The sequence below is a fragment of the Ziziphus jujuba genome, chromosome 3 (assembly GCF_031755915.1).
Source record: "Ziziphus jujuba cultivar Dongzao chromosome 3, ASM3175591v1".
NCBI lineage: Eukaryota > Viridiplantae > Streptophyta > Magnoliopsida > Rosales > Rhamnaceae > Ziziphus > Ziziphus jujuba.
The window spans coordinates 15705959-15725448 of record NC_083381.1 but is presented as its reverse complement, the minus strand read 5'-3'; the positions used below and the strand labels follow the sequence as shown (position 1 = coordinate 15725448).

At 31.5% G+C, this 19490-nt stretch overlaps 2 pseudogenes; both read left to right on the top strand.

Annotated features, from left to right (window-relative positions):
- The first annotated feature begins 698 nt into the window (after positions 1–698).
- Positions 699–2440, top strand: LOC107403825 (elongation factor 1-alpha 1-like; annotated as a pseudogene).
- Positions 2441–11041: 8601 nt separating this feature from the next.
- LOC107403826 (elongation factor 1-alpha-like) lies at positions 11042–14692 on the top strand (annotated as a pseudogene).
- The last annotated feature ends 4798 nt before the right edge of the window (positions 14693–19490 follow it).

Here is a 19490-nt window from a genome sequence, read left to right as displayed (position 1 = left end):
AAATTAGAAACTAGTTTGACTACTAAGATATCTTTAACCAATCTCCAGCTTTTTTGGGCTCCAAATCAGCCTCCATATGCCATGTAGGATGCCAAATATGATTAATAATGATTCTCATATATTGTCCCTTGATTGGAATAAATCAAACAACAAGAAAAGTCAAAGCCAGTGGCTGAACAGCACATTTTCAGCCAAATTGAGATACTGTCTATACAGGTCCATTTTAGATGCTTTTGATTCTACCTTAACTGGATTCCATGTCCTTTTAATGATATTCATTGAGTTCATTAAGTGTTGTAACCATGCCTTGTTGCTCGAAGTCCAAATTTGCACGAAAACAGCTATGCGGGTCCGTATCGGCTTCTACCACTTGTATGCTCAAAACAGATCTTAGATCTTCGGGTATAGACAAGCCCTCTTGAGAATGAATTACTCCCTGGATAAAGGCAGCAAGGTTGTCCCTAAACTTCTTAGCTTGAGCCCTAGTGATCAGCCCGGTTTTTATCCATATAAGGTCAGCACTCTAACGGATTGTCAGTTGTGTGGGTTCGGACGGAATCGCATCACAAGTTTACTCTTTTTTGTTTTTTTCTTTTAATACTAAGTCTGTATTTGTACTATCATTTATAGCCTTGTGATTTCATGCATGTGAAAGCTAATCTCCTTGTATTCTATTGCAGTTTAGTTTCAAATTTATAATGGGTTAGGAGAAGCTCCACATTAACATTTTGGTCATTGGCCATGTGGACTCTGCCAAGTCAACCACGACTGGCCATCTTATCTACAATCTTGAAGGAATTGACAAACGTGTTGTGGAGAGGGTTGAGAAGGAATCTGCTGAGATGAACAAGAGCTCATTCAAGTATGCTTGGGTGCTCGACAAACTCAAGGCTGAAAGTGAGCGTGATATCATCAATATTGACAAGACGATGTGGAAGTTATTTCACTGTCACTGATGCTCGTGGGCATCCCGACTTTATCAACAACATAATCACCGGGGCTTGGCAAGCTGACTGTGCTATTCTCATTGTTTATTCCACCAATACTGGTGGTTTGGAAGTTGGTACTTTTGGGCCTGAATTCCTTGCTTACTTCCTTGGTGTGAAGCAGATGATCTGTTGCATCAATAAGGTTTTTATTGTACTCTCATTGTGAAAGGTTGTTATGAGGGTTTCCGCTTTTTCTGGAAGATATGTTGGTGGTATTTTTGGAAGCAAACAACTCAGTATCTAAGTAATTATATATATATATATATATATATATCAATATCTTCATATTATTATTATTATTGTTTTTTTGGCATAGGAAATTGAGGATAAAATATCTTGTTCTTCTTTTGCTAAACAGCCGTTATTTTTTTATTTTTGGACAGTTAATAATTAAATTAACTTGTTGTTTGATAATACTTAAATGGTGTTCATATTTAATGTTTCTTTTTTCATTGTAGATGGATGCGACCACTTCCATTTACTCAAAGGGGAGGTACGATGAAATTGTAAAGTCAACCTCTTACTACTTGAAGACGATTGGCTACGACCCAGTCAAGATCCGTTTTGTTCCCATCTCAGGTTTAGAAGGGGAAAACCTGATTGAGAGGTCGAATAACCTTCCCTGGTACGAAGGTCCAACTCTCCTTGAAGCACTTGACCAGATTCAGGAGCCTAAGAGACCCTTGGAGAAGCCTCTTAGGCTACCAATTCAGGATGTTTACAAGATCGGCAGCGCAATTGGCACCATCGTAGTTGGTCGCTTAGAGACAGGAACACTCAAGGCGGGTATGAAGGTCACATTTGGCCCAACTGGAATCACCGCTAAAGTCTATTGAAATTTATCAAAAGGCTGTTGAAGAAGCCTTGGCTGGTGATAATGTTAGTTTCATACTGAAGAAGAAGATCGATCCAAAGGATCTAAGGCGTGGGTATGTTGTATTCAACTTTAAAGATGATCCTGCTAAATAAGCTATTAGTTTCACATCCCAGATCATTATCACCAACCACCAGGACAGATTTCTGAAGGATATACACCAATTATTGATTTCGGCACCTATAGTGGTGCCGTAGAGATTGAGAAATTCCATAGCAAGATTGACCCGACCACCGGCGTGGAGGTTGAGAAAGAGCCTGAATTTTTGCAGAATGGTGATTCAGCGATTGTGGAGATGATTCCCAAAAAGCCAATGGTTGTGGAGACTTTCGGCGAGTGTCCGCCACTGGGACGGTTTATGATACGTGACAAGGAACAGATTGCTGGTGTTGGGGTTGTTAAAAGTGTGGAGAAAAAGGATTATCCTGATAAAGATAAGAGCACAAAGTCTGCTGTCATGGAGAGTTGTAAGAAATTTGGGGCTGCAATGGTTGATGGAGGTAAGAAATTTGGGAATGTTTTGGTTAATGGATCTGTTGCAGCAGCGGTCCAGCTCGCTTTACATTACATTAACTGAGTTGAACGTGAAATGTTTGGTAGTGTAGAAGGAGCAGGACCAGGTTTTGAAATATTTTTCCTTTGTTTTGAAGGCGTGCATGAATGTTTTTTAATAATTATGCCTTTATTGGTTTTGGAGGTGTGGACGAATGTTTTTTAATAATTATGTAATAAAACGGTGTGTCATTGTTGTTGTACTTTTATTTATTTTACGGTTCGTACTTTTTATTTTGTAATTTTATTTATTTTACTTTTTTTTATTGATTCCTATATAAATAAATCACTGTATAAGAAAATAATATGAAACAATATTAACAAATAATGAATATTTAATAAATACAAAATATATTTCAAAAATACATTTTTTAACTTGTTAATAAGTTGTAATGATATTCCATTGTTAACAACTTATTAACTAACATATTTAAAACCTATTTAGAAGTAATTTTTAAAGGCTTAAAAGAGCGGCAAAGAAGATAACAACATTTCCAATAGTATTTGACCCCAAAAAAAAAATTAAAAATCATTTTTAGTGATTTTGTTGTAAAAAAATTAATCTATTTGATGATTTTCGAAGAAATGCTAATTAAATGATTCTTTGAAAAGCACTTAAGGTTATTACTATAAATCACTTTAGAAGAGATCCTTAATATACTAATAATGATATTGATTCAATATTATTTAGACAAATTCAAACACTAATAGCATTCTACCCTTTTTTTTGGGGTTTTTTTTTTAATAATAAGAACCCTAATATCATCCTACTTGTTCACATTATGTATAGTTTTATAAGGCGTACTTGTGGATATATAGAGGCTCGGTGTTTTCAGTTTTTTTTGTCTATTTTTTTTATAATATTCAATAAAGTAGGACTAGGGGAGGACCCATGATTTGGTAGATTATGGAAGAAAAAAATGATTGTCTTTCTTCTTATGCAAGTTGTTAATGATCTTCCAAGCCAAAAGAAAAAAGTTGTTAATGATTAAAAAAAAAAAAAAAAAATCTGCAGATGCAAGGAGCTCCTTAATAGAAAAAATAATAATAATAATAATAATGCAAAGAGCTCCTCAATAGAAATAATAATAATAATAATAATAAATAAATAAATAAAATATTATTTATTTATTTATTATTATTATTATTATTTTGTCCTATAAGGGTCAAAGACGTTTATTTTTATTTTTCTAAGTTGTCAAAACGACTTTTCTAGAGCCTAATAGCCCTAAAATCCCCAACAAACACTTTTTTTTTTTTTTTTTTATAGCAATTTATAATCCCCCAACAAACACGCTGAGAAGCTTAACAACGTTGCTTTACCCTCACCCACCCCATTTCCTGGGAATAATCAATGTCAGCCCAGTGGATTTTTAAGAAGCTGCCAGGAAAGGGAAACAAATCAATAGGAGCGATATATATATATATATATATATATGTATGTGTGTGTGTGTGTGTGTGTGAATATATATTTATATATAATAGAAGTAAATAAAAAAAATAGGGACGATGAAAGGGGAAGAAAGAAAAAGGAAAGTGGGGATGAAGCCCGGACGGGGGGAAGAGTTGGAAAAAACCAAAAAAAAAAAAAAAGGTTATATTTTTAAGCAAAATAACACGTGGTCATTATCTGTTGGTCGGTTCTACAATGTCAGCTGTGTGACAGTCCCATAGAAGTTTTTTCTCGCTGCCTCATACCGCTTTACCATGGCCGCACCATCGGTCCATCACTGTTCGGAGAGACACTTTACGTAAAAAATTTCAACAACGAGAGAGAGGAGAGGCGATGTTTTCGATGAGAGAGAAAGATGAGGGAGAAAGATGAGAGGAGATGTTTTGTGTAATGGTGAAGAGGGAGACGTGTGCTCCTCTCTTCACTCTATTAATAACTTCACTCTAGAAGTTATTAATATTTTGGGACCCTCTATCTTGACTCAAGTTTTATAATGAGAATTAAGACATTTATTTTGTCCAAATTTTTTTGATGTTTTGACCAAGACTGAAGACTTCAGTTCAAAAAATTCAAAATGCGGGATCTATTTAAAACTAATATTAAAAGCAAACTTGAGTTAAACACTAGCAAAAAATGAATGTACATAGCAATTATGAAATTAGGGGGAAAAGAGAGTAAAAAATATCATAGAAAATATATGTTATAACCGGATTAAAATTTTATAAGAGTAATTTCCTCTATCGTTTACACTTAATACCGCAAAACATTTTTAAATGTCATTTCAACTTAAACTTTTATATATTGTTATATTATGTCATCGTCATATTAATATATTATACATAAAATTATTGTACTGAGAATTATTCCATTACTTAGTTATTTTTTTAAAAAAGAAAAAAAAAGGCATTATCTAATAAATTACTTAAATGTTATTTATATTCTAGTAATTCATTAATTAAATTTAATAATAAAACAGAATACTTTTCTTTGAGAATAAATAAAACCAAATTCAACACACATTTTTATGAAGATTTTGAATTGAAATCACATAAAAATTTATTAGAAAATAAAATGAGTTTCCACTTTTCATATGTGATTTTAAGGGTTTTTAAAATAAAAATAAAAATTCTATTACATACCATTATTATTGAAATTTAAACATATAAAGTGGGATATGATATGACATAAAGTATATAAAATAAAAATAAAAATAAACATATATTAAAGGGGTGCAACTCAAATATAATAATGCACATAACATTGTAAATATATCCAAAAATTTAACATGACCCTACTTCACTTCTGAAAAATACATATCAACCAGTGGCCTTTCAAAAAAGTTGTTCTCTGAGCGAAAACTATATTCCGAATTGTTCTTCCACACTATATTCCCCAAATTGGTCCACTACTTGGAAGCTTTGCTTTTGGCCCCCATTTTGCAATGACATAAAATTATATTACTATTTTAAAAAATCCTTAAAATAAAATTGTGAAAAGTGAAAAGTGCAAAGAGTAGTTTGGCCAATTATTTATTTAGACCTCCTGAAATTTCTGTAATTATTTAATTTCATCAAGGATTAATTATTTAATTTCATCAAGTTTGATGATTTAGAATTGTCTTTGGCACCCGCAGGTGATTATGAAACCTTTAAATTCCATTTTGGACTCACTGCGAAAAAGTAAAAGGCAATATTAGTTTCCATTTGAAGAAGAAGATTGATCTTAAATGTGAGTATGTTGCATCTAAATGATCCTGCAAAAGAAGCTACTAGCTTCACATCAAATTCAAACGTCATTCCTTATTATGAGGCTTTACTATTAGTGAGATGCAGCAGATTATTGCTTTTCGGGTTATTGAAATAAGGAGAAGAAGGAACATGGCTGGGCATAAAGTCTACTTTCATCAAGGGAGGGAAGCACTTGGGGGCTGCAATGAGCCATGCACTTTTTGTAGTAGGTCTTCCAGTTTGTTATTGATGCATTGTGAATTAATAAAGATTTTTTTTTCTTTCATTTTTGAGAGAGAATGTTTTTAATAAACATGTAATAAAAGAATGTGTGAATGTTGGTATCTACGTTAAAACTCAGGTAAAAATAAGAAATCAAAATAATCATTTTGAATTATTTACATTTGACCGTTATGAATATTGAGGCCACTTTTTTAATTTTGGTCTTATTTGATTTTATTTTTGTCAAAAAAAAAAAAAAAAAAAAAAGAACAAAGGAGGGACATATGAGTATCGGAACTTCCGTGGCTCCAGAAGACTAAAACCATCCAAAGAAACCCACCAAGAAAAAGCCGAGAAACATACGGCCTAAATTGCCTTCTTTGCAGTTGGGTCGTAACCCGGTTCATTCCTTCAGCTTCTTTGCTCAAACCCATTGTTTAATGACCTTCTCGAACGGATCGGGTCTTTCATTACCCTATTAGCAACTTCAGAGACAATGCCGGTTAGAAGAGCACATAAATTTTGCATGAATCTGAAAATTATGATTAGAGATTGCGTTAATAATAATATCAATCTCCTCTTTTGTTTCGAAAAGTTTTTATTGTGATCTTTTATTATTTCGTTTATACTTTTAAAATAAGTATTATCTAAAACATTTATAAAAATGCTAATTGTAATGTTCAAAATTTGCAATTAATACAGCTTCAGGTTAAACTGAAATATGCCCTTCACTTGGGGGCTGCAGTGGATCCTTCACTTCTTCCAGCAGTGCTCCAATTTAAAACTGATGCATTGTGAATTATAAAGATTTTTTCTTTGAGAGAGATGTTTTTAATAAATATATAATAAGACAATGTGCAAATTGTTGGTATAAACATATTTGTTTAAAATCAGCTAAAAATATGATACATCAAAATAATCACTTTAAATTATTTACTTTTTTTTTTCTTTTTTTTTTTTAAGAAGAAGAAGAAGAAACTTTAAATTATTTATATTTGACGGTTATGGATATTGAGGTAACTTATTGTTTTGTTTTTGTTTGTCACAAAAAAAAAAAAAAAAAAAAAAAAAAATCGACTCCCTCTTTCGTGCTCCGAAAGACTAAGCATCCACGGTAACCCACCAAGAAAAAGCAGATAAAGCCCACGGCCCAAGTTCTCTTCTTCGCAGATTGGTCGTGACCCACTTGATTCCTTCAGCTTGGGGCTTGTTTGCTCAAAAGTCAAACCCATTGCTTACTGCCCTTCTCAATCGCGTCGGGTCTTTCATCCCCGCATGAGCAACTTCAGCCACAATGGCGGCTCAAAGATTGAACCTTTTTGCGTATGACTTACTCGTATGAAAGTCCTGACTGTACGTGTCAGTTACCCATATTATAACACAATTTAAATACTTTTGTGATGTTTTAAAAAATAAAACCCAAATAAAAAAAAAAAAGGAAAAAGAGGACATACATTTTACATGAAATCTGAAAATTATGATTATAGGTTGATATTAAGTACCTCACTCTCGTTTTGAAAAGTTATTACCGAATTCACATTATCTACAACATTTATAAAGAAATGTTCAAAATTTGAAATTGATAAAACTTCAGGGTTAAAATGAAGTGTATCCATATCTTTATAAGTTTGATTATAACTCTTTTTTTGTGTAGTCCAAAAAAATGAACTATATATGGATAAACACACGTTGTGTTTGTATTCATGTAATAATTTATTTACTCAAATAGCTGTTAAAATTTTATATCGTAACGTATAAATTTAAATCTATTTATTAAATCATTATTTACTTGTAATAGAATCCATTTTAAATTTAATTATAAAATAGATTTCTAAAAATATAACATTTTTTTAAATAAATATAATCTATACAAAACCATACATAATTAATGGTTTTTTAACACAAAAATAATAAAAAGAAAGTATATGTAATTAAACATTAAATAAATCGATAAAAATATCACATATAAGAAAAGGGATATAAGAAAAGGGACATAACCAGGATTTGACAATGTACTTTGGCAGTTTAAAAAAAATGTATTAATTAATCAATTTGATGATCATAACAAGGAACCAGATTTTTATTTGTTTATTTATATTCCATACCAAGGACAACAACGTCATTTACTGAAAAATCAAAATCTCATCAGCACGACACTCTCGGAGGAGGATCCCGAATTTAATATAAATATAACCAAATTTAGTTAAGGTAGGACTTTATTCGACAATTTCGAAGTATCTATTCAAGTTGTATTAAATATTAATCATAGCATTATTCTTGTTTTGATCATTGTAGGCACAACATTAGTAGATTAATTTGTCATGTTATTATATTAGTATGTTTGAATCAGTGATAAATTCCTCACTTTCACATTGTAATAAAAAAATTACCACATTGTTAGGTAAAAGGAAATTAATTTAGATTATGAGTTCAAACACCTCTCTACGTATAGGATAAAAAATTAAAAGTAAAAAATCAACTCAAGGGGGTTAATATTATTATATTACCACTCGGTTGCTGGACATGATGCTAAATTTGGCACCAAAATATTATTGTAATTAGTGTTATTTTTTAAGTGCTTAAGAGAAGAAGGAATATCTTGTGGAACCAAGGGCTAAAAGTCTGCTACCATGGAAGGAGAATACTGTTTGGCGGCTGCTTTATATGGTGTACGGCTATTATATATATTTTTTGAAATAAATGCATTTCAATATTTTTTATAATTATAAATATTTTAATTAATTTTTTAAAATTAATTTTGATATATTTATATTTTCTATTTGAAAAATTATTTTAATATATTTTAATTGTGTTAAATTTAACATATTCCGTTAAATTGAGATAATGTGCATCTCATGTGATCCTGGAAAATTATTTTTTATTATTTTTTAAATTTTATTTATTTATTTTGTAAGAGTAAAAGAAAAAAACACTTTAGTATCATATTTTTTTTACTCTTAAATTTTTTAAAAATATTTGGTATTTTTTAAGAATGTCAATTTTTTTTTTTTTTAGTATTTGATATTTCTGGTATTTTAGAAGGTATTAAAGTGTTTTTTTTTTCTTTTACTCCCACAAAACAAACAAATGAAATTTTAAAAATAAAAAAAAAAATTTCAAGGGTCACGTGCACCAGTTTGATGGAATCCGTTAAATTTAATACAATTAAACCACATTGAAATAATTTTTCAAATAAAAAATATCAATGTGTTAAAATTGATTTTAAAATATTCAATGGAAATATTTGTGATTACAAAGATATTAAAGTACATTTATCCCTATTTTTTTCTAATACTTGTTTTCAAATGTAAACCTATATTTTTAGATTTTTTTTCTGGATCTTTATATTTATTTTTTTTATTTTGAATAAAATAATTCAGAACCTCATGAATTTTTATTTTTATATCATATTCAAATATCACTTATTCTAAAAATTTAAATTGATAAAAAATATATTTTTATTTTATTTATATTTTTGTCTGATAATTTTAACCTGGCAAAAAATTTGGTTTCCAGAAAGTTAAAGTTGAAATAGACTATCTGCTGTAGTTGACTGGACCAACGAGGATTTGGATGGGAATCATCCTTCCTTTGGAATCACTGCTGGCTGCAAAAATATGTTTAACAGAACGTTGATTTTTCTACAACTCATGTACATTGAAAATTTAATCAAGTAGCCGACTTTTTAGCCAATTATGACTTGATGCATCTGGATAGCATTGGGAGCTTATCCTCTGATGAGATTGTGATGTAGTTCTTTTTGGGCTTTTGCCCCCTTTTAATAAAAAAATAGTAATAATAATAAAATAAACTATGATCGAAACGATCTAGTAGCCCATGTAAAAAAAAATCCTGTTGTATGGAAAATTTTCTCCCACTTAAGAGAAGGATGCCATTAAACTTTTCTCTCTAACCCTGTTTCTCTTCTAATTACGTGGTGTCAAATTCTTACATGTTTTGGAGACTTATTAGCTGCTTCACACTGCTCTACCATGGCCCACCATCACCATTCACAGATAGTCTTTATGTACAAATTTTCAACAATGAGACAGAAAGAGAGGAGGAGAGGATATGGTCTCTGTAATGTTGAAGAGAGAATATTTTGCCCTTCTCCCAAATCACCCAAAAACAAACAAACTGTGCTGTTCTCCTCTGACCCTCTCTGGGTCCCATCCTATCGCAGCGTTATTTATAATAATGACTAATGACGTATATTTTTAAAATAAGTTTCCCCCACAAGAGATTCTAATTAAAGGCGACTATTTCCCTTATCTCCCTCTCTCTCTCTCTCTCTCTCTCTCTCTCTCTCTCTCTCTCTCTCTCTGAGCCTCTTTCTCTTCTCTCTTTCGATATAACATGTACATAAGTAACATAACATCTCTCTCCTCTTTCCCTTTTTTCTGCCGACATTTGTCTCGTTTTTCCTCTCTCTCTCTTTCCCCTTGAGGGAAGTGGTCACCTTTAAAAATATATATTATTGTTTTTTTAAAAATAAACAAGGTTTTTCCCACAAGGGATTGTAAAGGTTACCACTTTCTTCATCTCTCTCTCTCTCTCTCACAAATCCGCTTTCTTTTCTCTCTTTCAATATTCATATACAGAACATCTCTCTCCTCTCTCCCCTACTTTCTCTTTCTCAATTCACTTGTCTCCTCTTCCTCTCTCTCCTCTCGGGGATAAATTCAAATGATCTTTGAGCAATCTAATTTTATATAATTTTTTTATAAACATCTTATCAATTTTGCATAACTTTTTTGTAAACATTTTATCACTTTTACATAATTGTCTTATAAACATCTTATCAATTTTGCATAACTTTTTCGTAAACATTTTATCACTTTTACATAATTTTCTTATAAACATCTTATCAATTTTACGTAACTTTTGTATAAACATCTTATCAATTTTACATAACTTTTCAACAAACATCTTATAATATGATAAAATATAATTAAAATAATAAAATATTAAATCATATTAATTATTTTAAAATTCAATTTTATTATACGAAAACATAATTTATGAATAACTTTACAAAAATAGATGGTTGTTCATTTTTTTTCCTTTTCATTCAATACATGAAACAGGTAGAGACCTTTAAAAATATATACTATTATTATTTTTAATAATTTAAAAAAAGTTTTTCCCAAAAGGGATTGTAAAGATGACTACTTCCCTTACGTCTCCCTCTCACACTCTCTCTCTCTCGGCCATTTTCTCTTCTCTCTTTCCCTCTTCGTATGCATAACGACTCTCGCCTCTCTCCTTTCTTTCTCTCTCTCAATGGTCAATACATTTGTCTCCTCTCTCCCTCCTTTTTCTCTCTCAATGCATTTGTCTCCCGCTTCTCTCTCTCTAACCCTCTTTCTCTTCTCTCTTTCAATATTACATAAAAATAACAGCTCTCTCCTCTCTTCTTTCTTCCTCTCTCAATACATGAGGAGATTAATATATATTATTATATCTAATAATTTAAAAAAAGTTTTTTCCACAAGGGATTGTAAAGGTGACTACTTCCTTCCTGCCTCTCTCTCTCTCTCCCTCTCTCTTTCTCTCTCTCTCTCTAACCCTCTTTGTCTTCTCTCTTTCAATATTCATATACAGAACATCTCTCTCCTCTCCATTTCTCTCAATATATACATGAGGGAAGTAGACACCTTTAAAAATATGTATTATTAATTTTAATAATTTAAAAAAAGTTCTTCCCAGAAGGTATTATTATTACTTTTAATAATTTAAAAAAAGTTCTTCCCAGAAGGGATTGTAAAGGGACAACTTCCCTTATGCCTCTCTCTCTCTCCTCTCTCTTTCTCTGAATATATAAACGAGGGAAGTAGTCACCTTTCATTATATAATGTAGCTAGCTGAGAGAAAATTGCCGCTCCCTCACTCTATTCTTCTTCAACTCAACTATCCTCTCCGTCTTTCTTTCTCAAAAACTTCCAAGATCCAACTCAAGTAAGCCAGAAAATGTTTTAATCTTATTTTTGCTTTTTGTGCCTTTTACATGTTAGATATTTTTGAATTTGATTTTTTTATTTTAAATTTTTATGTACGTTAGCAACTTTTCATTTTTTCTTACTATTGAGGCATGATTTTGATGGTTCTAATTTTGGTCATATGAATGTTTTATTTAAATAGCGACGGAGTTAGACGGTTACATGTAAGTTTTCGCTTGATTAGTATTTTTCTTTTATTTTTTTTGGCAAGTTCTGAGTGATTGGATCCTAATCATGACCGATGGATTGCCATCCATGGTCGATCAGGACAAGCCCAGGTGGGCACTCACTTTCAAACGAGTCCTTTAATCCCTTCCAAAACGCCTAACCCTAAAGTAGAATGCATCCCACGTGCACCAACCAAAATATACCGAGGGGTTTTCTCCTCCAAAAGCCTGGAAGTTCCCATTTGAACTTCATGCACGCTTCCTTAACATGAGCGAAAGGATCGAATCATCGCCGGTGTGAAGATAAAGAAGGCTTTGGAATTCGGTTGAGGAGGCTTTCGTCAAGCCTCTTGAGCCGAACCTAATGGGTGGTCCACCAGACCTTGAACCTGAATGCTCATGAACTTAATGTCCCTTAGTTTGCTAATAGGGACGAAGTCCTTTCTACTTGATTGGGTGGCATCAAAGCCGACGAAGCAGTCGAGAAGTGACGGAGTGGCTATGATGCTATCTGGAATGTCGGAGAGAATCAAATGGTCGTTGGCCAGCAAGTTTGATTTCTTATTGTTCAGAAGCAATATGGTTTTAAGTATATTAATCTTTGATTTAGATGGTTACGGTGTGTTAGCCCATTTACAATGTTTTGCTTTGGATTAGTATTTTCTTTTTACGTCTTTTGGCTTATTTATTGCTTTTTTAGTTTTGTTTGTTCGTAAAGATTTCTTTTTTTTCAATATGCATGCAGATAATGGAATCTTTAAGTTTTAGATCAAAGAAAGTTGTGAGGAAAATAAAAAGGAAAAAAAAAAGATTACAAATTTTTCTCATGTTTGGTGTTTCAAAAATAAAAAAGAGAAAAAAAAAAATCTAAGAAGAGATAGAGAGAGAGAGTTGTCAAAGAGAGAGAGTGAGGAGAGAGAGAATGTGAGACAGAGAAAGACGAGAGAGGGAAAGAGAGAGATTGTGAGAGTGGGAGAGTAGAGATAAAGAATATGGAAGAAAAACAATTTATAAGTTGTTAAAATTAAAAAATTCCTGCGGCGAACTGTACCTGTTTGCAGGACAGGGTTTCGTTGGCCATCTGGGTAAACCGCAACGTGGCTGTTGATGGTTGGGTAAATTCTTTTTTATAAAAAATGAAAATTTTGACTTTGAAGGGGCGTTGGGTCGGATTTTAAATATTCGACCCGATATCCGGCATAAACCCATATCAATTTAGGTTAAAATTTTGATTTTGTTTTTTTTTTTTCAAGGTACTTTGGCCTGTGATAAAGTAGATAATTCCAGAATATCTTATTTATGTTTACAAAAACATAAAGAATTTTGGATAATCTGTAATTTAAATAACTTGTTAAAAAAAAAAAAAGGTACTTTGGGCCTCATTTGAATCAGAAGTTCATATTTGTGTTATATAATTCTTGAGCTTGTGATACCATGCATCTCATAGGGAATTTTCTTGTGTTCGACTATAGTTCAATTTCTCATTTATACATATAATGGGCAAGGAGAAGGTCAATATTAACATTGTGGTCATTGGTCATGTTGGCTCCGGCAAGTCAACCACAATTGGCCGTCTTATCTACAAGCTTGGACTTATTGACAAGCATATCATTGAGAAACTTGAGAAAGAACCTGCTGAGATGAGCCAGAATTCGTTCAATTATGCCGGGGTGGCCGAACGTGGGCGTCGTATCAGCATTGACAATGGCATGTCGGAGTTGGAAACGGACAAGTACCATTTCACTTTCATACATGCTCATGGGCATGCCGAGTTTATTAAGGCCATTATCTCAGGCGCTTCGCTGGCTGACTGTGCCCTTCTTGTCGTTGATTCCACCAGTACTGGTGGTTTTGAAGTTGACACTTTTGGGAATGGACAGACTCCCGAGCATGCATTGTTTAAACCTCTTAATGTTATCTGTTGCTGCAACAAGGTGATTATTTCCCGATTAAACCTCTTAAAATTAAGTGTCCATTTCAGAGTATCGGGACTCGTAGACATATTTTTGGACAATTGCTAAATAGTTGTTTGATATATAATACTTAAATGGTGTTATATATATTTAATGCTTTTTCCCTTGTAGATGGATGTGGCCGATTACTCAAAGGAGAGGTATGATGAAATTGTGTGAAGTCAACCTCTTCCTGCCTGAAGAATCTTGGGTACAATCCGGCCAAGATTCCTTTTGTTCCCATCTCAGGTTTAGAAGGGGACAACCTGATTGAGAGGTCGAATAACCCTCCCTGGTACGAGGGACCAACTCTCCTTGAAGCACTTCACCAGATTCAAGATCCTAAGAGACCCTCTGACAAATGTTTTGAGAAGGAGTATCCTAATGGAGGTAAGAGAATCAAGTCTGCTGCCATGAAGAGAGGTAAGAAATTTGGGACTGCTATAGTTAATGGAGGTAAGAAATTTGTGGTTGCTACGATTACTGGAGGTAAGAAATCTTGGGCTGCTCTAGCTGAAGGGGGTAAGAAATTTGGGCCTCCTTGTCTTAATGCATGTGTTGTAGGAGGGATCCAGGTTGCTGTGGCTCTGGCAACTTAACTGTGTTGAACATTAAATGTAGGCACTTAATAAGGACCGTGTTTCGAAATATGTTCCTTTGTTTTTGGATTTTGTATCTGTGAAAGAATGCTTTTTATTGATCATGTAATGAAACAATCTCTTCTTGTTGTATTTTTATTTATTTTTTCCTTTTTATGGTTGGTTGTATATTTTTATTTTCTTTTGTTGTTTTGTCCTTTTTTTTTTTTTTTTTTTGGGGTTGAGGTATATATTGATTATAATGGTTCTATTATTATGTACGACGATTAAGTAAGTGTTTTCCATATATATATATATATATATATATATTTTTTAAAAAGTACGTACAATCAAATATATAGTTTACATTAAAAAAAAAAAATTTAGTCTCACATTATCAAAATATGTATTAACAATATTATATTAATTCTTAAAATTTGGACTACAATTTACACATTTAATAAGCCTTACGAAAATTTATTATGGAGTCACATTTTAATTATTTGATTTTCTTCTTCGTGTTTTTTTTTTTCTTCCTCTGGTTATTTTGTTGAAGACTTGAAGTTTAATCTTCTCTCATGCTATCTTCCCCAATTAGCCCTGTATTTGGACGCCGTCGTTAGCCTTTTTGCGTCACATAGATTATATTATCAAAATCAAAAACTAAAAACGTGAAAGGTAACTTGGACATAATTGTCGGACCTAATAATATTTTCTATATATTAGTTAGTAAAATCGATCCATAACCAAATTGATACACATAGCATTGCTTTCTTCACAATTAGTACGATTATTTATTTAATTTTATCAAGGACTAATAAGAGTAATTTATATGTGGCCTTTCAGAAATTGATGGTTAGAATGTTCTGTCACCATGAGGGTGATGACAACTCATCAAGATGTTTATTCACAAAATAAATAAATAAATAAATAAATAACTCGTCTAGTCTTTTATGCACTCTGTTGGTATCACTTCTTCTTCTCGTATCATAACGTTTCAATGTTTGGCTTTTAAAATGTACTAGTTAAGTTAATTCAAATAAAAAAAAAATTATGATAAAAATAAATAAATAAATAAAAGCTTATTTTTTGCTTGTACAAAAAAGATTTTTTTTTTTTTTTTGTTATTTTTTGGTTCATAGATAAAAGAATATTTTATGGAAAGAAAAATAATTTTAATAAAGGAATTGCTATTGCATTTTTTATACTTTAATTATCCAAGTGGCTGTTAAAGTTAGTAATCCGAATTTTTATTGACCTGATTCGAAAAGTTCACGGTGCAACTTGTTTGGTGAAATTTATTTTGAGAAAAAAATTTGAGCTATGTGGTGATAGCGGAGGTCAATGGCCGATCCAATTTTAAAATTTATTCCATTCGTACAATATATATAGATATATTTTCGAAGGTTTTCGGATGTATTGAGTTTTTGTCTCTATATTTGCTCACTTTTTGTACCAATCTTTATCAATAAAAAGGTTTTACCTCTTTTTATCCGTGTTTTTTTCTTGTCAAAGGTTTTTCACGTAAATTTGTATGTGTTTTGATTTTATTCTTCTATTGCTATTATTTTTGTTCTATTTTTCTTAACAATGGCAATTCTTGTATTTTTTATACTTTAATTATCTAAATGGCAATACTTGTGATTTGTAATGAAGAGCACCATTTCTATTTGATTTTATGTTTTTTCTCCCAGGGCATAGCCAGGTGGAGACTTCTTCATGAGGATCAAAACAGTGAACCAAAGGGAGTGAGTGACTAATTAATTTGAATCCTCTATTTTTCCTTCATTTTAAATTGGCCATGCATGTTATTTTTGTATTCAGTTTATGTGTCATTTTGGTAATATATTTTTCGTTTTAGTTTTTTTTAATCTAATTGTTTGCAAATTGCTTGCTTCAAATGTCTTTATTGTTAACTAATAGACACACCTAACAATTATAAATTTAAAGAGGAAAAAATACTAAAGACTATTCCCCTTTTGCCATCACATAAAATTATATTACTATTTGCAAAAATCTTTAAAATAAAATTGTGAAAAGTGTAAGTGAAAAGCGCAGCCTGACCAATAATTTATTTGGACCTCCTAAAATTTCTGTAATTATTTAATGTCATCAAGCATTAGTAAGATTAATTTACACATGGTGTTCATTGATCGATGATCTAGAATCGTCTTTGTCACTCGTAGCTGATTATAAAACCTCTTAATTCCATGTTGAACTCACTGCAAAAAATTAAAAGGCAATGTTAGTTTCCATTTGAAGAAGAGATTGATCTTAAATGCTAGTATGTTGCATCCAAATGATCCTGCAAAAGAAGCTTTTAGCTTCACATAAAATTCAAACCTCATCCTTATTAGGAGGCCTTACTATTAGTGAGATGCAGCAGATTGTTGCTTTTGAGGTTATAGAGAATGTGGAGAAGAAGAAATATGGTTAGGGGGTTGAGGGCATAAAGTCTGCTTTCATCAAGAGAGGGACGCGCCATGCACCATTTGTAGCAGGTCTTCCAGTTTGTTATTGATGCATTGTGAATTAATAAAGATTTTTTTTTTTGTTTTTTTGAGAGAGAGAATGTTTTAAATAAATATATAATAAAAGATTGTGTGATTGTTGGATATTATTTAAAACTCAGCTAAAATAAGAAATTAAAATAATCACTTTTAATTATTTACATCTGACCAAAGACAAAAGAAAAATTATTTACATTCGACCGTTATGAATATTGAGGTAACTTTTTTATTTTATTTTTGTCAAAAAGAAAAAAAAAGAAAAGAAAAAAAGAAAAATAAAAATGAGTATTGACTCTTCCATGTTTCCAAAACACTAAAACCATCCAAAGGAAATCCACTAAGAGAAAGCTGAGGAAACCCACGGCCCAAATCCTCTTCCTTACAGTTGGGTCGTAACCCATTTCATTCCTTCAGCTTCTTTGCTCAAACCCATTGTTTAATGCCCTTCTCAATCGGGTCGGGTCGGGTCTTTCATTTCCCTTGGCATTATGTATATCCCAATTTGGTCAACCTAATGGACAAAACACAAATACCAAACAAGTAGAAAAGGTCTCTCTCTGCTCCTCATTTAGTGCAGGATTCAGAGGTTATTAAATGAGAAGGGTCAGCGATATGAAAAAAAAAAAAAAAAAAAAAGCTTTTAGTGGACCAAAACCAAGCGCAAAAAGAAAAAAAGAATCATGAAAGAAATTAACCACCTTCGAATGACCTTGCCTTTTTCTAATTCCAATAACCCAAAACCCAAACTTTCAAACCTCAGTAATTTTGCCGACCTTTCACAAAGCAAGGAACAAGTTGTTAGCCCCACCTAATGACCACAGAACCCACTTTTCTTTTTGGGAAAATGGAGGGCTTTTGGTATGAAATTTTGGCATTTGGGTAAGTGAAATATTGAGCTAATCATTTTCATCACCATACATGTTTATGCTTTTTCATGGGATTGGAGTCTCTCACATGACAACTTGTCCAATTTATCATAACCATCTACCTCAAAATTTTGTAAGAGTGATTTCCTCCGTCGTTTACACTTAATACCGCAAAACATTTTTAAATGTCATTTTAACTTAAATTTTTATATATTGTTATTTTATGTCATCGTTATATTAATATATTATATATAAAAATTATTGTACTGAGAATTATTCCATTGATTAGTTTTGTTTTTATTTTTTTCAAAAATAGAAAAAAAAAAGGCATTATCTGATAAATTCCTTAACTGTTATTTATATGCTAGTAATTCATAAATTATATTTAATAATAAAATAGAATATTTTTCTTTGAGAATAAATAAAACCAAATTCAACACACTTTTTATTAAGATTTTGAACTGAAATCACATAAAAATTTATTAGAAAATAAAATGAGTTTCCATTTTTCATCATGTGATTTTAAGGATTTCTAAAATAAAAATAAAAAATTCTATTACATACCAAATTATGTTCCATTATTGTTGAAGTTTAAACATAGAAACTGTGATATTATATGATATAGAGTATATAAAATTAAAAAAAAAAAAAACGAAAGCATAAATTAACGGGCTGCAAACATAAAATTGAAAAAAATAAAAAACGAAAACATAAATTAATGGGGTGCAAACTCAAATATAATGACGCACATAACATTGTAAATGTATCCAAAAAAATTAACATGACCCTACTTCACTTCTGGAAAATACATATCAACCCGTGGCCTTTCAAAAAAGTTGTTGTCTAAGCGAAAACTATATCCGGAATTGTTCTTCCACATTATCTTCCCCAAATTGGTCCACTATTTGGAAGCTTTGCTTTTGGCCCTTTTGCAATCACATAAAATTATATTACTATTTTCAAAAATCCTTAAGAGAAATCTACACACGGCATTCATTGGTTGATGATTTAGAATTGTCTCTGTCATCCACAGGTGATTATAAAACCTCTAAATTCCATCATGCACTCACTGTAAAAAATCAAAAGGCAATATCAGTTTCTACTTCAAGAAGAAGATTGATCTTAAATGTGAGTAGGATGCATCTAAATGATCCGGCAAAAGAAGCTATTAGCTTCACATCAAATTCAAACGTCATTCCTTATTAGGAGGCTTTACTATTAGTGAGATGCGACAGATTGTTGCTTTTGGGGTTATAGAAATGTGGAGAAGGAATATGGCTGGGGAGTTAGGGAATAAAATCAGCTTTCATCAAGTGAGGGAAAAACTTAGGGGTTGCAATGGGCCATGCACTTTTGTAGGGTCTTCCAGTTTGTGAATAAATAAAGAATTTTTTTTTCTTTTATTTTTGAGAGAGAATTTTTTAATAAATATGTAATAAAAGAATGCATGAATGTAGGTATACATCGTTTAAAACTCAGTTAAAAATAAAAAATCAAAATAATCACTTTGAATTATTTACATTTGACCAAGGAAAAAGGAAAAATTATTTACATTTGACCGTTATGAATATTGAGGTCACTTTTTTTTTTTTTTTTTGTGT